This window comes from Ranitomeya variabilis, chromosome 7, assembly GCF_051348905.1.
Source record: "Ranitomeya variabilis isolate aRanVar5 chromosome 7, aRanVar5.hap1, whole genome shotgun sequence".
Lineage (NCBI taxonomy): Eukaryota > Metazoa > Chordata > Amphibia > Anura > Dendrobatidae > Ranitomeya > Ranitomeya variabilis.
Window position 1 is genome coordinate 20,684,378 of NC_135238.1, and position 22,377 is coordinate 20,706,754.

Consider the following 22,377-nt stretch of genomic DNA (forward strand, 5'->3'; position numbering starts at 1 on the left):
GCTACAATTGTCCACAATGTCTGGTGCTGCAGCATTAAGATTTCCCATCACTGGAACTAAGGGGCCAAGGCCGCCCCCTGATAACAGCCCATAGCATTATCCTCCTCCACCATCTGTTCAGGGGGCACAATGCAGTCAGGGGGTAAAGTCCTCCTGGAATCACCAAACCCAGACTCCTCCATCAGACGTCAGATAGTGAAGTGCGTTCCATCACTGCACAGAACACGTCTCCTCCAGAGTGCAGTGGTGGCAGCTGTACACCATTCAATCCGAAGCTCGGCATTGTGCTTGGTGATGTACGGCTGCATGCAGCTTCTCAGCCATGAAGCTCCCGATGGGGCACAGTGTTTGTGCTGATGTTATACCAGAGGAGGTCTGGACTCTGCAGTTATTTAGTCAGCGGAGTATAGGTGACTTTTCTGGGGGGGTAGGAGCTGCATGTTATACCCCGAGGTGTACGAGGGGCTGGATGTTGTACACCCGGATGGGCAAGGGGCCGGATGTTATACACCGGTGGGTAACGGCGTGGAAGAGAAAACTTGAGCCCAATAATCCAGCATCGGGGTAATCTGCTCACTCTTAAAGGTGAAGAGACCACAGCACGGAATCCCAGGGATTCTGGGTAATGATCCATATTCGTGTTCACCTGACATGAGACCCTGCAGGAGCACATGGGCGGCCATTGTGCCCGCACTTGGCACCAGGACAGGCTCCGCACTGAGCCCGCATGGCAGTGTGTAGTGCGAGGCTGGTAATCCCACATGTTGTCCCTACATGTTTTCACAAGATAAGAGGAGATTACCCTCTAACATAATAAAGCGGTGGAATACTGGGGGGTTTGTCCTCGGCTGCTTTCCTTGGCTCGGGCCCGGGGCGTTATCTCGCTCTGCTGCTCCGCTATCGGGGCGCACACATGTGTAATCCTGCAGCTTTTCTATAGGTGCACAAGCAAAGGTTGTAACATGTGGCACTAAAGAGAAGCAGGGATCACAATGCAAACACAGGGCTCCCCGCAGAACAAAGGGCCCACCAGTGCCCCCTGGACAGTGATTGACAGCTCGTCTCCAGAAATGAGACCCCCTGTAACCCTTAATAAGCTGCGCTCCTACAGAGGACCCTACGTTTTTGTGTACCGTTGTGTATATATTATATACTTTGTTTTTTTCATCTTTGACACTTAGAACTGCCAAAAAAGAATTGACCCAAATATTGCCCTACAAATACCACCGCCATCCAACGCCTGAAAAATACAGATATCTAAATAATACTGCCACAGAGTGCCCATGTTACACTGCCGCCTTTCAGTGCCCAAAATGTCTAACTTGTTTCCCAATAATAGCAACATACAGTTTCTGAAAATCTTCCATACTGTGCCCAACAAAATACTGCGTTGCAGCCCATATAATATTGCCAAATAGTGCTGAAATTAAACTACTATGCCCGTATACATAATACCAATTACTATGCAATATTCAAATACTTTCTTATAGAACTTGCCTAATACCGCCACATGGTGCCAAACAATGTGCATTAAACAGAAAACATATCATTATTGACATAATGCCGCCATATAGTGTCCTTACAGTATTCAGACTCGCTTAGAACCTACTTAAAATGTACCTATTATTTGGTCTACAGTGGCCATTTTATGCTGTTGTTTTATTCCTGCTTTTCTCCTGAGTTTTCTAGTTTTTGCTGTTTAAAAATCCCAAGTATGGCTCCAAAGATGCAGACTTTGTATTTAGTGGTAATTTTTCTAGCCCTTGCTCCGGGGCGTGTCTCACAAGAACCTCGGGGGTGTGTCTTTAGGCCGCTCTGCATAATTACTTAGTGAGCACCGCCCCTAAAGACCATAAAAGGTAGTACTAAATAAAAAGGCCCATATCTCTGGAACCGTATGGCAGATTTTTAAACATAAAAAAACGAAATACTCAAGAAAGCAGCGGGAATAAAATAAGAGCAAAATCTGGATACCTTTGCCCCAATGACAGGTCTCATTTAATGCCACCATATAGTACTCAAATAATATCCTCCTAAAAGACCCGCACAATGCTACCCTATAGTGGTGAAGAATAAGCAGTATTCAGTTAATACTTTCTTATATAGAATACTGCTACACGGTGCGCAAATAATATGCTGTATTTAATGCCCCCTTTAAGAATAGAAATAATACCGCCATATAATACCCAAATAATATAGCGTTCAATTATTAATATCCCCATAAATGTCCTACTTAATACTGACATACAGTGACAAAATAATAAGCCGTGTTTGAATTATTATTTCTTAAAGGAACAGTGAAGTGCCCCAAAAAAGTGTAGTGTGCAAATAACACTTTCTTGTAGAGCCAACATAATGCCGCCATACAGTGCTCAAATAATATGCAGTATTCAAATAATACCCCTGAAAATGTAATACCAGAATCTGGTGCCCAAGTAGAGTGCTGTGTTCAAATCATGCCCCCTTAAGAGCTGAAGTAATACCACCAGATAGTACTGAAATAGCACTGCATTTTAGAGCCCACGTAATAATGTCATATAGTGTCCACATAACATGTAGTATTCAAGCAATACCCCCCCAAAAGAACACACCGCCACATGGTGACCAAACGTGCAACATTGGGTTAATACTCCTTTGTAGAGCCCACATAATACCGCCATATAGTCTCCACATAATACACAGAGCTCAATAATGATGGATGGCTTTAGGTTTCGCATAGGGGTTCCTGTCCTCAGGGGCCTCATGGTATTGGGGCCATTGCACAGTTATGACGGTTTGGCGGCACACTGGGAAGACCTTTTTGCTATTCAGGACTTTAGAAAAGCCAGGTGACATCCTCCGAGGGAGCGGTATCGGCAGCCATTATTTTTTTAAAGGGGACATGCCTGTTAATTCTGTTCCCCGCTAGTGTCCTGCAGGTCCTGGATCTCCCGCCTTTGTTCACATGAGCCCCCGATGACAGGTTTGAGTGACGACGCTGAGGAGCGAGGGATGGGAAGAGCATTAGCAGGCAGGGTAATCCCCGCGATTAGGGGCGCGTGATTGATGGCCGCGCTGTCACCGTCCGCCCCGAACACTTGTAGGTTTCCTTCTCCGAGGGGATAATGATCCTGACAGGAGCTGTAAAGTCTGCCTCATGCGTGAAAGTAACGTTTCCTTCCAGGCTGGAGCGCACCTGTCTGGGGGGCCGGGGGGCATGTTTTATGATTTGTGCCCAGAGCCAGCTGAAGGGCCGACACATGGACCCGAGCTCTGCGCCCCTGACCAGCGTAGGCCGCCCTCAGGAAATGACTGAAGGCGTTACATGGCGGGGTTAAAATCACAGGGGAGGGGGGTTAGCTGCTGCAGAACCTCATAGTACACACCTCCGCTGCTGCAGAACCTCATAATACAGACCTCAGCTTCTGCAGAACCTCATAATACATACCTCAGCTGCTGCAGAACCTCATAATACACACCTCAGCTTCTGCAGAACCACATAATATACACCTCAGCTTCTGCAGAACCTCATAATATAAACCCCCGCTGCTGCAGAGCCTCATCATACACACCTCCGCTGCTGCAGCACCTCATCATACACACCTCCGCTGCTGCAAAACCTCATAATACACACCTCTGCTGCTGCAAAACCTGATAATACATACCTCAGCTGCTGCAGAGCCTCATGATACACACCTCAGCTGCTGCAGAACCTCATAATACACACCTCAGCTGCTGCAGAACCTCATAATACACGCCTTCGCTGCTGCAGAACCTCATCATACACACTTCAGCTGCTGCAGAACCTCATAATGCACACCTCCGCTGCTGCCGAACCTCATAATACACACCTCAGCTTCTGCAGAACCTCATAATACACACCTCCGCTGCTGCAGAACCTCATCATACACACCTCCACTGCTTCAGAACCTCATCATACACACCTCAGCTGCTGCTGAACCTCATAATACACACCTCTGCTGCTGCAAAACCCCATCATACACATCTCAGCTGCTGCAGAACCTCATAATACACACCTTGACTGCTGCAGAACCTCATCACACACACCTCAGCTGCTGCAGAACCTCATAATACACAGCTCAACTGCTGCAGAACCTCATCACACACACACCTCAGCTTCAGCAGAGCCTCATAATATACACCCCCGCTGCTGCAGAGCCTCATCATGCGCACGTCAGCTGCTGCAGAACCTCATCATACACACCTCCGCTGCTGCAGAACCTCATAAAGCACACCTCAGCCACTGCAGAACCTCATAATACACACCTCAGCTGCTGCAGAACCTCATAATACATACCTCTGCTGCTGCAAAACCTGACAATACATACCTCAGCTGCTGCAGAGCCTCATGATACACACCTCCGCTGCTGCAGAACCTCATATTACACACCTCAGCCGCTGCAGAACCTCATAATACACACCTCCTCTGCTGCAGAACCTCATCATACACACTTCAGCTGCTGCAGAACCTCATAATGCACACCTCCGCTGCTGCAGAACCTCATAATACACACCTCAGCTTCTGCAGAACCTCATAATATACACCCCCGCTGCTGCAGAACCTCATAATACACACCTCCGCTGCTGCAGAACCTCATCATACACACTTCAGCTGCTGCAGAACCTCATAATGCACACCTCCGCTGCTGCAGAACCTCATAATACACACCTCAGCTTCTGCAGAACCTCATAATATACACCCCCGCTGCTGCAGAACCTCATAATACACACCTTTGCTGCTGCACAACCTCATCATACACACCTCCACTGCTTCAGAACCTCATCATACACACCTCAGCCACTGCAGAACCTCATAATACACACCTCAGCTGCTGCAGAACCTCATAATACATACCTCTGCTGCTGCAAAACCTGACAATACATACCTCAGCTGCTGCAGAGCCTCATGATACACACCTCCGCTGCTGCAGAACCTCATAATACACATCTCAGCTACTGCAGAACCTCATCACACACACACCTCAGCTGCTGCAGAACCTCATAATATACCTCAGCTCCTGCAGAACCTCATAAAACACAGCTCTGCTGCTGCAGAACCTCATCACACACACCTCAGGTACTGCAACTCCAGTTTCAGACGAAAAAGTGCATCTGAAGGGCATGCTACATTAAGCAGAATGGGTGACTGTCCCTTTAAGAGCAGTGTTGGGGGCCATGCTACATATCACCCAGCTTTCCCAGAATCCGATCGATCTCAGCACTGGACTGATGAGTAGAGGACGTTGTCCGGGGGTCTTGGGTGGAAATTTGCCGAGACCCAGAGCTAAGCTCATCTGTTCCGCACCCCCTGCTGATAACGTCATCGCTCATTTTTTACAAACATTTTTGTGTGAATTTTTGGAATATTTTTGATACTTTCTGATGCTCCTGTCGCCTGCAGCGGGGAGGCGGATCTGATGCCCCCCCCCCGTTATCAGCTCACAAATGGTTAAATGGCTGTGAATATTAGAGGCGGCCACAGCAGGGGGATTAGCACAGGATGCAGCGGGCGCAGCAGTCACCGCACAGGGCACCGGGGCTTATGGGGGTGAGCAGGTCACAGCACCCGGTGTGAGGAGCCGAGAGCCTTGATTGACAGCAGCAGAGCCAGCAGCAGGTTGCAAATTGTCAAGGAAATGGAGGGAACAGGGTGAGTTATGAGGCCTGATGTCACCGCATTAACCCCGCGCTCGCCCCACTCCCCAAACATGTGTATCCGCACCAAGAAGATTGCATTGCATCGTTACTGTAAAGCAGCATGCGGCATGCTGGGGGTTGTAGTTGGGAAAAAAAAGCTTCGTATTCTCTTCTAATAAAAGCCTCAGATGCTGCAGAACAGCATAAGTCAAGAGCCCACAGCTGAGTGATCAGCTTCACTTCTTGCTAAGTGTCGGCCACTTCTTCCCATCTCCCCGGCCTCCTAAACTCGCCATCCGCTCTGAAAAAAAAAGCAGAACAAATCCGTCTTGGTCATCCCAAGATGGACCCCCAGATCACTGAGGTGTCAGGTTACAGCTGCCTATTAAAGTCTTTGGAGAGGGAGCAAGGCGTGTAGAGGACTCGGGCAGACAAGTGCAGATCAAACTGCAGCTTCAAGCACATTTATTTTGACTTCAGAGCTGGATTCACAGTCGTACTGTTTAGTAATGGCGTTTAATACGCTCTATGTTTCTGCTTTTTAGTAAGAGTTGCATCTCACCCAAGTGCTGAATTCCCAGCTTGACTGCTTAATACTGCTAAATAACATCTTTTATTCTGCTTTCTAATAAGATTTTAATCTCATCCTGGTGCTGGATTCACAGCCACTGTACTCATTGCTGACCTTTATTCTACAGCTGATTTCTATTAAGAGCTTCAACTCACCCTGGTGCTGCATTCACAGCTGCAGTTCTCAGCACTGCTGCCTAATGACCTTTATGCTGGTGTTGCTTTCTAGTAAAAGCTTTAACTCCCCCCGTGCTGGAATCATAGCTTGGCTGCTAAGTATTGCTTTATAAAGTCCTCTATTCTACTTCTGCCTTCTAATAAGAATTGATTCTCACCCTTGTGCTAGATTCACAGTTACACTGCTCAGTACTGATATATAATGCCCTCTATTATGCTGCTTTCTATTAAGAACTTCATCTCAACCCCGTGATGGATTCACTTCTACAATGCTTAGTAGTGCTGTAAGCAGCCTGTATTCTGCTTACTAGTAAAAGATTCATCTCACCTAGGTGCTGGATACACAGCTGTACTGCTTAGTACTGCTATATAACATCCTCTGTGCTACTGGTGCTTTCTAGAAAGGGCTGCTGCTTTTGAATATGAGTTTATTCTTGCCCCGGCACTGGATTTATAGCTACACTGCATAGTAATACTGTATAATAATCTCTGTGCTGTTGCTTACTAGAAAAAGTTTCATCTCATCCCACTGTTGGATTCACAGCTATACTGCTCAGTACTACTGTAAACATCCTAAATTCTGCTGATTTTCGGTAAATTTTTTTTATCTCCCCTTGCTGCCTATTAGTTCGTAGATAAATCCAGAGCTGCATTCACAATTCAGCTGGAAACCATCAGCAATCTTGCTTTTTATTACTAATGTGAAAGCTACATTTCTGAGAATGCAAATCACTATATTGAGCTCTGTTCAGACACGGACTAAACATACAATTGTGGGAGATTTCAGCTCTGAAGCCTGCAGAATTGCATTTAGAAAATGCTAGTAAGGCAATCTCCTGGCTAATTCTCCAAACGGGATCTTAGCTTTTGCCGCTTCCAGCCTGGCACTGCGAGGGTCAAGTCCGAGTGGAGATTTTCTTCTTTTATTTTACCGTAACCAACTCAGAAAAAAGTATGAAAAATAACAGGATGTGATGGTGAACCTCAGACCACATTCTGAATCTTATCTGTAGCTGGCAGCGGGACGCCGACTCCTGCCCATCTCATTGGCTCAGCCTTCATCTGATTTCCTTGCGGTTTATTTGCTGTGGTTTTTCTCTCTCTCTTTTTTTTTTTTTCTTCTGTGACTCGGCCAAAGGCATTATTTTTTGCAAAACTGTCCTCATTTCAAGAAGTATTTCCTCATTTTTATCTGCAGCCGGTGCCAGCGATGACACACGGGGTCCGGGACCCTAACTGGGGCAAAAAATCTTAGGGAAGAACAGCCGGTAATGAGCGATGAGGGAGACACTGTGTAAGACTGTGCAGAGGAGACAGAGGGTAATAGTATGGACATACAGTACTGACCCTGCACTGAGTTACATCCTGTATGATACTCCAGAGCTGCACTCACTGTTCTGCTGGTGCAGTCACTGTGTACATACATTACTGATCCTGAGTTACATCCTGTATTATATCCCAGAGCTGCACTCACTATTCTGCTGGTGCAGTCACTGTGTACATACATTACATTACTGATCCTGAGTTAGATCCTGTATTATATCCCAGAGCTGCACTCACTATTCTGCTGGTGCAGTCACTGTGTATATACATTACTGATCCCGAGTTACATCCTGTATTATACCCCAGAGCTGAACTCACTATTCTGCTGGTGCAGTCACTGTGTACATACATTACATTACTGATCCTGAGTTACATCCTGTATTATACTCCAGAGCTGCACTCACTATTCTGCTGGTGCAGTCACTGTGTACATACATTACATTACTGATCCTGAGTTACCTCCTGTATTATACTCCACAGCTGCACTCACAATTCTGCTGGTGCAGTCACTGTGTACATACATTACATTACTGATCCTGTATTATACTCCAGAGCTGCACTCACTATTCTGCTGGTGCAGTCACTGTGTACATACATTACATTACTGATCCTGAGTTAGATCCTGTATTATATCCCAGAGCTGAACTCACTATTCTGCTGGTGCAGTCACTGTGTACATACAGTACATTACTGATCCTGAGTTACATCCTGTATTATATCCCAGAGCTGCACTCACTATTCTGCTGGTGCAGTCACTGTGTATATACATTACTGATCCTGAGTTACATCCTGTATTATACCCCAGAGCTGAACTCACTATTCTGCTGGTGCAGTCACTGTGTACATACAGTACATTACTGATCCTGAGTTACTGCCTGTATTATATCCCAGAGCTGCACTCACTATTCTGCTGGTGCAGTCACTGTGTATATACATTACTGATCCTGAGTTACATCCTGTATTATACCCCAGAGCTGAACTCACTATTCTGCTGGTGCAGTCACTGTGTACATACAGTACATTACTGATCCTGAGTTACATCCTGTATTATACTCCAGAGCTGCACTCACTACTCTGCTGGTGCAGTCACTGTGTACATACATTACATTACTGATCCTGAGTTACATCCTGTATTATACTCCAGAGCTGCACTCACTATTCTGCTGGTGCAGTCACTGTGTACATACATTACTGATCCTGAGTTACATCCTGTATTATATCCCAGAGCTGCACTCACTATTCTGCTGGTGCAGTCACTGTGTACATACATTACATTACTGATCCTGAGTTAGATCCTGTATTATTTCCCAGAGCTGCACTCACTATTCTGCTGGTGCAGTCACTGTGTATATACATTACTGATCCTGAGTTACATCCTGTATTATACCCCAGAGCTGAACTCACTATTCTGCTGGTGCAGTCACTGTGTACATACAGTACATTACTGATCCTGAGTTACATCCTGTATTATATCCCAGAGCTGCACTCACTATTCTGCTGGTGCAGTCACTGTGTACATACATTACATTACTGATCCTGAGTTAGATCCTGTATTATATCCCAGAGCTGCACTCACTATTCTGCTGGTGCAGTCACTGTGTACATACATTACTGATCCTGAGTTACATCCTGTATTATATGCCAGAGCTGCACTCACTATTCTGCTGGTGCAGTCACTGTGTACATACATTACATTACTGATCCTGAGTTACATCCTGTATTATATCCCAGAGCTGCACTCACTATTCTGCTGGTGCAGTCACTGTGTATATACATTACTGATCCTGAGTTACATCCTGTATTATACCCCAGAGCTGAACTCACTATTCTGCTGGTGCAGTCACTGTGTACATACAGTACATTACTGATCCTGAGTTACATCCTGTATTATATCCCAGAGCTGCACTCACTATTCTGCTGGTGCAGTCACTGTGTATATACATTACTGATCCTGAGTTACATCCTGTATTATACCCCAGAGCTGAACTCACTATTCTGCTGGTGCAGTCACTGTGTACATACAGTACATTACTGATCCTGAGTTACATCCTGTATTATACTCCAGAGCTGCCCTCACTATTCTGCTGGTGCAGTCACTGTGTATATACATTACTGATCCTGAGTTACATCCTGTATTATACTCCAGAGCTGCACTCACTATTCTGCTGGTGCAGTCACTGTGTACATACATTACATTACTGATCCTGAGTTACATCCTGTATTATACCCCAGAGCTGCACTCACTATTCTGCTGGTGCAGTCACTGTGTACATACATTACATTACTGATCCTGAGTTACATCCTGTATTATACCCCAGAGCTGAACTCACTATTCTGCTGGTGCAGTCACTGTGTACATACATTACTGATCCTGAGTTACATCCTGTATTATACCCCAGAGCTGAACTCACTATTCTGCTGGTGCAGTCACTGTGTACATACAGTACATTACTGATCCTGAGTTACATCCTGTATTATACTCCAGAGCTGCCCTCACTATTCTGCTGGTGCAGTCACTGTGTATATACATTACTGATCCTGAGTTACATCCTGTATTATACTCCAGAGCTGCACTCACTATTCTGCTGGTGCAGTCACTGTGTACATACATTACATTACTGATCCTGAGTTACATCCTGTATTATACCCCAGAGCTGCACTCACTATTCTGCTGGTGCAGTCACTGTGTACATACATTACATTACTGATCCTGAGTTACATCCTGTATTATACCCCAGAGCTGAACTCACTATTCTGCTGGTGCAGTCACTGTGTACATACATTACATTACTGATCCTGAGTTACATCCTGTATTATACCCCAGAGCTGCACTCACTATTCTGCTGGTGGAGTCACTGTGTACATACATTACATTACTGATCCTGAGTTTCATCCTGTATTATAGTCCAGAGCTGCACTCACTATTCTGCTGGTGCAGTCACTGTGTACATACATTACATTACTGATCCTGAGTTACATCCTGTATTATACTCCAGAGCTGCACTCACTATTCTGCTTGTGCAGTCACTGTGTACATACATTACATTACTGATCCTGAGTTACATCCTGTATTATACCCCAGAGCTGCACTCACTATTCTGCTGGTGCAGTCACTGTGTACATACATTACATTACTGATCCTGAGTTACATCCTGTATTATACCCCAGAGCTGCACTCACTATTCTGCTGGTGCAGTCACTGTGTACATACATTACATTACTGATCCTGAGTTACATCCTGTATTATACCCCAGAGCTGCACTCACTATTCTGCTGGTGCAGTCACTGTGTACATACATTACATTACTGATCCTGAGTTACCTCCTGTATTTTACCCCAGAGCTGCACTCACTATTCTGCTGGTGCAGTCACTGTGTACATACATTACATTACTGATCCCGAGTTACATCCTGTATTATACCCCAGAGCTGCACTCACTATTCTGCTGGTGCAGTCACTGTGTACATACATTACATTACTGATTCTGAGTTACATCCTGCATTATACCCCAGAGCTGCACTCACTATTCTGCTGGTAAAGGACAGGCTGTGATCTGGCAGTGGCTGTAGGAGGCAGTGGAGGTGTTGAGCACGGTGTCGGGGTGCAGCCTGGCTTGTTGCTCGCTGTGTTTCGGACTCTTTATTATTGCTGGAGGAGATGATGTGAAGACCCCTGTACACAGTGATCATTATCCCGGCGGTGGCGTTGGGGCTGATGTGCCGGCAGCGCATCTCAGCTGGCGTCTAGGTGAAGCGTAACGTGGGGGCACAGATCCCACCGGCCTCCAATCCTCTTCATCTGTCTAAATGATCCATCTCCGAATTATTAACCGACGACGTGCCGAAGCAGAAGACGACAGGAGATCTTAAAGGGATTAGAGAAATGTGACCTATGAGCAGCGGTGAGTCCATGGCCTGAATGCAAAAATATTGTCCCAGGTCCCCCTTAAGGGGTCTCCATAAGAGACCCCCAGGGATCCTGAAAATGGGACCATTAAATGCCACTTTGGATGGTCGCCACCACTTCATTCATTATCTGCCCAAGGACCTTTATGGGGGACATAAAGGGGGATTCTGGACGCCCCAAAGACCCCAGAACCTGAGTTTACAGTTTGAGAGAAGACCCAAGAGGAAGAAAACTTTTTGAAGTCCTTAAAACTGTCCATCATTACTGTGAGAAGAGCCAAAGGCAAACTGAGATCAGAGACAAAGAGCTGCTGAGTGCGGGACCCTCGGAGGATGAAGTGGGGGGTGCAAGTGGGAAGGGGTCAGAGGATGACATATTTTAGACTTTCCCCCCCAAAAAAAAATTCCCATGAAGCCCCGATGCCCTGTATGAATAATTAGGGGGCAGCACAAGAAAGCCGTCTTTCTTCATTTCCTCCCCCACTAATGTAATAAAGCTAATTAGTATGAGCGCCGCTTCATCTAGGGGCAGCGGGATCAGCGGCCATGACACGAGGCGGGGTCCGCAGACTGGACGTGGAGGGAGGAGGTCGGCCGCATCGTAGCCGGGGCAAGAGGACGGAAACTGAGAATTTACAGAATAGTGAGTGCAGCTCTGGGGTATAATACAGGATGTAACTCAGGATCAGTAATGTAATGTATGTACACAGTGACTGCACCAGCAGAATAGTGAGTGCAGCTCTGGGGTATAATACAGGATGTAACTCAGGATCAGTAATGTAATGTATGTACACAGTGACTGCACCAGCAGAATAGTGAGTGCAGCTCTGGAGTTTAATACAGGATGTAACTCAGGATCAGTAATGTAATGTATGTACACAGTGACTGCACAAGCAGAATAGTGAGTGCAGCTCTGGAGTATAATACAGGATGTAACTCGGGATCAGTAATGTAATGTATGTACACAGTGACTGCACCAGCAGAATAGTGAGTGCAGCTCTGGGGTATAAGGCTGGAGTCACACTCAGCGTAAGACAATACGGTCCGTTTTTTACGGCCGTAATACGGAGAAATGTTCCCAAAATAGTGATCCGTATGTCCTCCGTAGTCAGGGTGTGTCAGCGTATTTTGCGCATGGCATCCTTCGTATGTAATCCGTATGGCATCCGTACTGCGAGATTTTCTCGCAGGCTTGCAAAACCGACATCTAATGGATTTATGTGCTCAAATGTCCGTTAAAACATATATACAGTATATATATATAGAGATATGTCATTGAGACACATATATATATATTCTGTATTTATATTTATTTCAGCGCGAGATATGTGAAAAGCCGGTAATTCAATTGCCGGCTTTTCATTTCTCCTGCCTAAACCCGACAGGATATGAGACATGGTTACATACAGTAAACCATCTCATATCCCTTTTTTTTTTGCATGATCCAGACTACTAATGTTAGTAGTGTGTATGTGCAAAATTTGGTTGTTGTAGCTGCTAAAATAAAGGGTTAAATGGCGGAAAAAATTGGCGTGGGCTCCCGCGCAATTTTCTCCGCCAGAATGGTAAAGCCAGTGACTGAGGGCAGATATTAATAGCCTAGAGAGGGTCCATGGTTATTGCCCCCCCCCTGGCTACAAACATCTGCCCCCAGCCACCCCAGAAAAGGCACATCTGGAAGATGCGCCTATTCTGGCACTTGGCCACTCTCTTCCCACTCCCGTGTAGCCGTGGGATATGGGGTAATGAAGGGTTAATGCCACCTTGCTATTGTAAGGTGACATTAAGCCAGGTTAATAATGGAGAGGCGTCAATTATGACACCTATCCATTATTAATCCAATTGTATGAAAGGGTTAGAAAACACACACACACATTATTAAAAAGGATTTTAATGAAATAAACACAGCGGTTGTTTTAATATTTTATTGCTCTCTTAATCCATCCGGAAGACCCTCGCTTGGCAAAATAATAAACCCACAATATACATACCATCCGAGGATCTGTCAGGTCCCACGATGTAAATCCTTCTGAAGGGGTTAAATCATTTTACAGCCAGGAGCTTTGCTAAAGCACTCGCTCGTACCTGTAAACCCCGGGTGCTGAAAGGAAAGCTGGGTGATCTGTAGTTACCTTGAGTTGCGGTGAGGCGCCCTCTGCTGGATGAACTCATATGAACTCGAGTGTGGGAACTTTTCCAAGGCTGCAGTTCATGAGGGCATCCAGCAGAGGGCGCCTCACCGCAACTCATTGTAAGTACAGATCACTCAGCTTTCCTTTCAGCACCCAGGGATTAGAGGTACGAGCGAGTGCTTTAGCGCAGCTCCTGCCTGTAAATTGATTTAACCCCTTCAGAAGGATTTACATCGTGGGACCTGACAGATCCTCGGATGGTATGTATATTGTGGGTTTATTATTTTGCCAAGCGAGGGTCTTCAGGTGAATTGAGAGAGCAATAAAATATTAAAACAACCGGTGTGTTTATTTCATTAAAATACTTTGTAATCATGTGTGTGTGTGTTTTTTAACCCTTTCCTACAATTGGATTAATAATGGATAGGTGTCATAATTGACGCCTTTCCATTATTAATCTGGCTTAATGTCACCTTACAATAGCAAGGTGACATTAACCCTTCATTACCCCATATCCCACCGCTACAGGGAGTGGGAAGAGAGTGGCCAAGTGCCAGAATAGGCGCATCTTCCAGATGTGCCTTTTCTGGGGTGGCTGGGGGCAGATGTTTGTAGCCAGTTGGGGCCAATAACCATGGACCCTCTCCTGGCTATTAATATCTGCCCTCAGTCACTGGCTTTACCATTCTGGCGGAGAAAATTGCGCGGGAGCCCACGCCAATTTTTTCCGCCATTTAACCCTTTATTTTAGCAGCTACAGCAACCAAATTTTGCACATACACACTACTAACATTAGTAGTCTGGATCATGCAAAAAAAAAATGGGGATATGAGATGGTTTACTGTATGTAATCATGTCTCATATCCTGTCGGGTTTAGGCAGGAGAAATGAAAAGCCGGCAATTGAATTACCGGCTTTTCACTAACACCGCTGCGTATTTCTCGCAAGTCACACTGCTGGTCCGTGTGGAATCCATATTTTTCTCGCCCCCATAGACTTTCATTGGCGATTTTTTTGCGCAATACGCTGACAAACGCAGCATGCTGCGATTTTGTACGGCCGTAGAACGCCGTATAATACTGAACCGTAATATACGGCTGATAGGAGCAGCCCCATTGAGAATAATTGTGCCGTATGTAAGCGAGTTTCACGTACGTAGTTTCTGCGCTCTTACGTCTGTAAAACTCGCTAGTGTGACTCCAGCCTAATACGGGATGTAGCTCAGGATCAGTAATGTAATGTATGTGCACAGTGACTGCACCAGCAGAATAGTGAGTGCAGCTCTGGAGTATAATACAGGATGTAACTCAGGATCAGTAATGTAATGTATGTACACAGTGACTGCACCAGCAGAATAGTGAGTGCAGCTCTGGAGTATAATACAGGATCAGTAATGTAATGTATGTACACAGTGACTGCACCAGCAGAATAGTGAGTGCAGCTCTGGGGTATAATACGGGATGTAGCTCAGGATCAGTAATGTAATGTATGTACACAGTGACTGCACCAGCAGAATAGTGAGTGCAGCTCTGGGGTATAATACGGGATGTAGCTCAGGATCAGTAATGTAATGTATGTACACAGTGACTGCACCAGCAGAATAGTGAGTGCAGCTCTGGAGTATAATACAGGATGTAACTCAGGATCAGTAATGTAATGTATGTACACAGTGACTGCACCAGCAGAATAGTGAGTGCAGCTCTGGGGTATAATACAGGATGTAACTCAGGATCAGTAATGTAATGTATGTACACAGTGACTGCACCAGCAGAATAGTGAGTGCAGCTCTGGAGTTTAATACAGGATGTAACTCAGGATCAGTAATGTATGTACACAGTGACTGCACCAGCAGAATAGTGAGTGCAGCTCTGGAGTATAATACAGGATGTAACTCAGGATCAGTAGTGTAATGTATGTACACTGTGACTGCACCAGCAGAATAGTGAGTGCAGCTCTGGGGTATAATACAGGATGTAACTCAGGATCAGTAATGTAATGTATGTACACAGTGACTGCACCAGCAGAATAGTGAGTGCAGCTCTGGGGTATAATACAGGATAATGATAATATTTTTTTATAATAATAATTTTATTTATATAGCGCCAACATATTCCGCAGCGCTTTCCACAGGATGTAGCTCATGATCAGTACAGGAGTATCCCCATATGATTTACTTAAATTGTTCCCATCTTTTCCCCTGTAGTCCCATGCCGATCCTCGGACAATGGCTGACTTTGGTGGAGCAGAAGGATGCTACTTTTCCAGTTCCGTCTTGTGGATCCGCACTGAGAATGAGCGGCATCGTCGGTGTCCTGTAGACGCTTATCCCCGGTGCCATTTCTGTACCCGGCATTCGGCTCCTTAGTTATCAGTGTTGGGACCAGTGTCGCTGCGGGAGGGAGGGGAGCGGCGTTTCCCTGCAGCGTCATTATCCGGGTGTCAGGACACAGAAATCTGCTTGGATTGTGGAATTTCAGGACCCTCAAAGCTTAATCTTCATAACATGAAGGGATTAAAGAATGAAAAAGAGTTTCTCCAATCTTCCTGGCCTGCGCCCGTGGAGCTGCCGCTCTGCTGCCCGGTGCTGACGCCGGGGGCAGTATCTGCCGATCCCTGCCACTTTCCCAAGCTTATATCAATGGAATTTTTACAGGCGTATCGGGGGGTCACCTAACTTCTCGGGCGTTCTCCCTCCCCATTGGCCTGTCCGTGCCATCTCGCCCCCTCCTCATCCAACTTCACTTTGGGCTGAGAAGGGGCTGAATGCCGGCTTTGTTCCTCTGACACTGCGGAGCAGAAAAAAACAACCCTAAAATCCGTGGAAAATCTGACATCTGCATTGTGGAGAAGAAATCAATAGATCCGGAGAATCTGGTCGTCCCCCACTTGTGAAGGAATCCCGTCAGCTCCTCATGTCGGCTTAGCGCTCCGCTGACATTTTAATTATCCCGCATTTTGCCCGTGTTGGGGAAAAAAAGTGCAGTCGTCTTTTTTGCAGATTTGCCATTTTCTTTAAAGGGACGGTGGCAAGGGAAAGACGGTGTATGAAATGCGTGGCATCGCTCTTCGCGGGGTATCATGGGTGTTCCATATGGCGGTAGTATTTATGGCGATGGGCCCAATACCACCAGACTCGTAATTGAAAAGGTTATTAATTCTCCATAGAATAGGTGATAACTTGGGGGTCTAACAAGTGGGACCCTCCACGATCGGGGTTCTGTACCCTGTCCCGAAAGTAGAGAAGGTGACCTCATTCCATTTCTTGTCTCATTTTCTATCAGCCCCATAGACAATGACATGAGTGGAGGCCACCTGTCACTTGGGATAAATGAGTACTGCATTACCTGGTGTAAATCTCGCTGTTCTCCCGAATCCGGCGATGTTTTTCTTTTCTTCCTGCGCCTTTCTGTTCCTGAGATATGGCCCTCTCTTCCTTGTATATAAATCTAGCCAAGTGGGTGTGGTCATCAGCGCTCCTCTGGGTGCGTCTTCTTGAAGACCACGCCCACTCAGTTAACAAGAATAGATTGATCTGCAGGAATAAAGTAGCCATATCTCCGCAACAGAGAGGCGCAAGAACAAGAGAAAAACAGCGCCGGATTCAGGAGAACAGCGACATTTACACCAGGTAATAAGATTACATATTTATGTCAAGTGACAGGTCCCCTTTAAGTGAATACTCCTGTGGGGCCAGCAGGTTATGATGGTGGGGGACCCCTTTTATTGATCTGTTAATTTTTTGGGGATATAAGAGGGTAATAATTGGGGCTGATAGATGTTCCCCATAAATGGGTAACTTATAAATGAGCGCGTTCAGCTCCCGCCATCCGCAACTTGATATTATGACCACAATTGTAACAAACCCTCAGCTGCTAGCAGTATTTGATCAGCCACAGCAGAATGCAAGGAAAAATGTTTCCATTCATGGGCAGCAAGCAGAGATCTTGAAGGAGAATTAAATTGGAATATTTATGTATTTTTCCTTTTTTTTTGGATGAGGGTCAGAGGTTGATTTTAGTTACAGGTGGTTTGTGTCTGGAGATGTCTAGAGGGAAGAATTGTATCAGGGCGGAGGGTCTTGGGAATGTCGGACAACTCTTTAAAAAAAAAAAATGTAATTTAGTCCAGGTTCTCCCATCCAGAAAGCAATTGCTGGAGTTTGTGAGGGCCTGACGGCGACGGGGGGTCGACCTCCCTGGTGGGAATCTCTGTGCCAGAGGCTCGGCGGCAGATATTGCATAAATTGGGTTAGGGACGAGTTTTGTGGCCTTCAGGAGGGGAAGGGTCAAGGTCTTAATCCAGTTAGGGCACCTGTTTCCTGTTCTTTATCTAATTTTACTTCTTCCCAGAGAACTTTTTTTTTTTTTTGCCAATTCTGAAAATTTTCATGAGAAACGTCCAGCACCCAAACGGGGGCTGAACCTTGGCCCTTGTCTGTTTCCTCCACAATTGGATACTGACTGCTCTTCTGCCAGTAACTATATCATGGTACCAGTTTGTGCCTATAAGGTTATATGGACCTCTGGAGGACTCATTCCATGCTCCATTATACATCTGCATGTAATGCCAAACTTCCCCTGTAGTGGCCGCTGCTGGGAAACCATGAAGCTTTTCTCGATCACGATTGATCACGCGCCAATTCTTGATTGAAAAACTAGTTATCCTGATCGCTTCTTTAAAATCAGTCCCTTTCTCAATGTGATAGTTGTTTTTTTAATTATAGGTAAAGGAGAGAATCTAACTGGAATTAGATACAAAATTGGGCATCAAACAATATTCAAGGGCTAAGTGACAAACCGTACGATCACTGAGGGAGGGAGAAGGATCCAAAGGAATGGAGCTGTAGTGAGCATGTGCGACCACCATGCCTACAGACACTGAGTGGTCGCACATGCTCAGTAGCGTATTGATAGATATTGTTTATGGGACAGCGCCCTCCCCTCGCAGACAGCTGGGTAACCATATTCTTGGACCCTTCCCAAAAAATGACTAATAGTTCGTAATATTAGGTCTTGATCCAAAATCCTGGATCCAGGCGCTTGTAGAAGTGAGGTCCTGCCACCGTTTATTATTACACCATTACAGGACCGGGAGCCAGAATATACAAGTCCTGTTTCTGGCCGCTTGTAAAAGCCGCTTTTGTGCCGGAGTTAAGTAGATGGCGATAAAGATCAGCGTCGCGGCATCTGTGTTCTGTATTGGAGCATTATCGCTGATACAACAGGTCCAGGACTCGGCGTCACCACCCTGTACTGCGCCTGCCCACCTCTGCCCCCATGGGCCCTGCCGGCCGTGGGAGAGTTTCTCCTTGACTCTGCATTTTAGAAGCAGGAGATTAGTACATGCACGCTCCTGATACCGGGCGGACTTATCAGCCATTCAATCCTACAGGAACGCTATCAACAAGCAGTCCCATGCAAGCCCTGCATTCAAGCAAATGATCATAGACTGCACCTTCACTCTCGAGGAGGAAGGGAAGTGACTACAAAAATAACAAGATCCCTCCCCTACAATCTCACCCAAAATGAAAAGTCTGGGCCCATGAGATGTGGGGGCTGTTTGTAGGGTGATGCTTGTAAATATGCAGGAAGGGCCCTCAGTTAAGGAAAATTACAGGGACAGCCACATATTGGTGGAGGCCTCGAGGCAAAATGTGTGGGACTAAATAAACCCGCTAACGTGCCAAAAAATACAACAAATACAGCGCCCACATAATACTGCCCCATAGCATCCACGTAATACTGCCCCATAGCACCCACGTAATACTGCCCCATAGCACCCACGTAATACTGCCCCATAGCATCCACGTAATACTGCCCCATAGCACCCACGTAATACTGCCCCATAGCACCCACTTAATACTGCCGTGTAGCACCCACGTAATACTGCCGCATAGCATCCACGTAGTACTGCCCCATAGCACCCACGTAATACTGCCGTGTAGCACCCACGTAATACTGCCCCATAGCACCCACGTAATACTGCCGTGTAGCGCCCACATAATACTGCCCCATAGCACCCACGTAATACTGCCCCATAGCACCCACTTAATACTGCCGTGTAATGCCTACAAAATGCTGACCTATAGTACCCAAATACCAGTGACTAGTATGTGCCCAATTAAAGTACAGCAGACACAGTGACCACGTAATAGTGACATATAATGTCTATATAATACTTCCATATAGTAGCCAAATACCAGTGTCAAAAAATCACTGTGCAATAAAAGTATAATACCTACATAATACTTCCAAATATTATCAACATAATCCTGCCATATAGCACTGTCATAATACTGCCATAAAGTAACAGCATAATACTGCTATATAGATGGGACATAATACTGCCATATAGTACCGGCAAAAAACTGCCATATAGTGACAGCATATTACTGCCATATAGTGCCTACATAATAACGCCATACAGTACCTACATAATACTGCCATGTAGTACCAACATAAAATTCCACGTAGCACCGACATAATACTGCCATATAGTACCTACATAGTACTGCCATATAGATGTGACTTAATACTGCCATATAGTACCCACATAATACTGTCATATAGCACCCACATAATACTACCATAAAGTATCTACATAATACTGCCAGATAGATGTGACATACTTTCATATTGTACCGACCTAATACTGCCATATAGTACCAATATAATACTGCCATATAGCATCTACTTAATACTGCCATATAGTACCAATATAATATTGCCATAGAGCACCTACATAATACTGCCATATTACGTCTACTTAATACTGCCATATAGTACCATTATAATATTGCCATATAGAACCTACATAATACTGCCATATAGTACCAATATAATATTACCATATAGCACCTACATAATACTGCCATATAGTGCCCACGTAATACTGCCATATGGTACCTAAATGTGCCGTATGGTATAAAAAAAGGCATCACCTTTGCCTAAGTTTACAGGCGTTTTACACCTTTTGGGACAATGCAGACAGTCACATGACCAAGCTGCGCTAACAGTGTGACAGATCCCACAATGCACTGCTGTGAATTGAGAAGCGGAAAAAGTAATCCGCGGCCTCTGCAGGTCTGTTGCCCCTGTGGACGGTTTCGGGATTCTTGCTGAGTCTTACATCATCTCTAGAAGCAGCGATCCGGAATAATCATTCATTAGCGAGGGCTCACTGCTGCTTCATCGGAAGGGAAGCCCATCGTGCGTCATATCAGTCAATGGCAGTCGCTCGGCAACTGAGACCTTGGTCAATACTCCACGCCTGCACAAACAAGAGGTAGACCTGCTCAGACCTGCACATCCCAACTGTACGCGGTCACTGACGCCATGTGTAGTGTGCAGTTATTGATTGACACTATGACGGTGACTCCTGACTGTGTGCGAGCTGCAATCAAATACATACCCTTTTCTGATGGAGAAAAGCCACACAACTCAAAAAGTGACAACCCGGCATGTGATCAGAGAAGTTGTCACTTTTTCCCCCTGCATTACACAATCAGTACAGCAGGGAGAGCAAGAAAAAGCTCCTCAGGGGCGTGTTGTGACTTGCCGTGATGTGATTGGCTACAGGCTGTCCCCGCCCCCTCGGAGTCTCAACATTCCCTAAATGAACCAGAAATGCTCAAATCTGATATGTCACTCCTCTTCTTTCATGCAAATTTCTTAGCTAGGGGGCGACAATGAGTAGCTCCTTTGTATACAGATGTAGCAGGGCTTAAATTGTTGTTTAACCCTTTGACAATGGCCTGTTGTACTGTGGGGAAAATAAGTATTTGATACACTGCCCATTTTGCACGTTTTCCCACCTACAAAGAATGGAGAGGTCTGTAAATTTTTATTGTAGGTACACGTCACCTGAGAGAGACAGAATCTAAAAATAAAATCCAGAAGATCATATTTTATGATTTTTGCATAATTAATTTGCATATTATTGCGCAAAATAAGTATTTGATACAATACAAAACTAGAATTTAATATTTGTTCCAGAAACCCTTGTGTGCAATTACAGAGGTCAGGTGTTTCCTGTAGTTCTTGACCAGGTTTGCACACACTGCAGCAGGGATATTGGCCCCCTCCTCCATACAGATCTTCTCCAGATCTTTCAGGTTTAGGGACTGTCGCTGAGCAACATTGAGTTTCAGCTCCCTTCAAAGATTTTCTATTGGGTTCAGGTCTGGAGACTGGATAGGCCACTCTAGGACCTTGAAATCCTTCTTATAAAGCCACTCTATAGTTGCCCCTGGTTGTGTGTTTCTGGTCATTGTCATACTGGAAGACCCAGCCACGACCCATCTTCAATGCTCTTACTGTGGGAAGAAGGTTGTTGTCCAAAATCTCGCAATGCATGACCCCATCCATCCTCCGTTCAATACGGTGCAGTCCTTCTGTCCCCTTTACAGAAAAGCACCCCCAAACTATGATGTTTCCTCCACCATGCTTCACGGTTGGGATGGTGTTCTTGAGGTTGTGCTCCTTCTTCTTCCTCAAAAACATGGCGAGTGGAGTTAATACCAGAAAGTTATATTTTGGTCTCATCTGACCGCATGACCTTCTCCCATGCCTCCTCAGGATCATCCAGATGGTCATTGGCGAACTTCATACAGACCTGAACATGTGTTGGTGTGA

At 45.6% G+C, this 22,377-nt stretch overlaps 1 protein-coding gene across 2 annotated transcripts in view; it reads left to right on the forward strand.

The window, feature by feature from the left end:
• LMF1 (lipase maturation factor 1) overlaps positions 1–22,377 on the forward strand; it is a 180,077-nt gene that overhangs the window by 43,202 nt on the left and 114,498 nt on the right. The gene's annotated exons all lie outside the window — the stretch shown is intronic.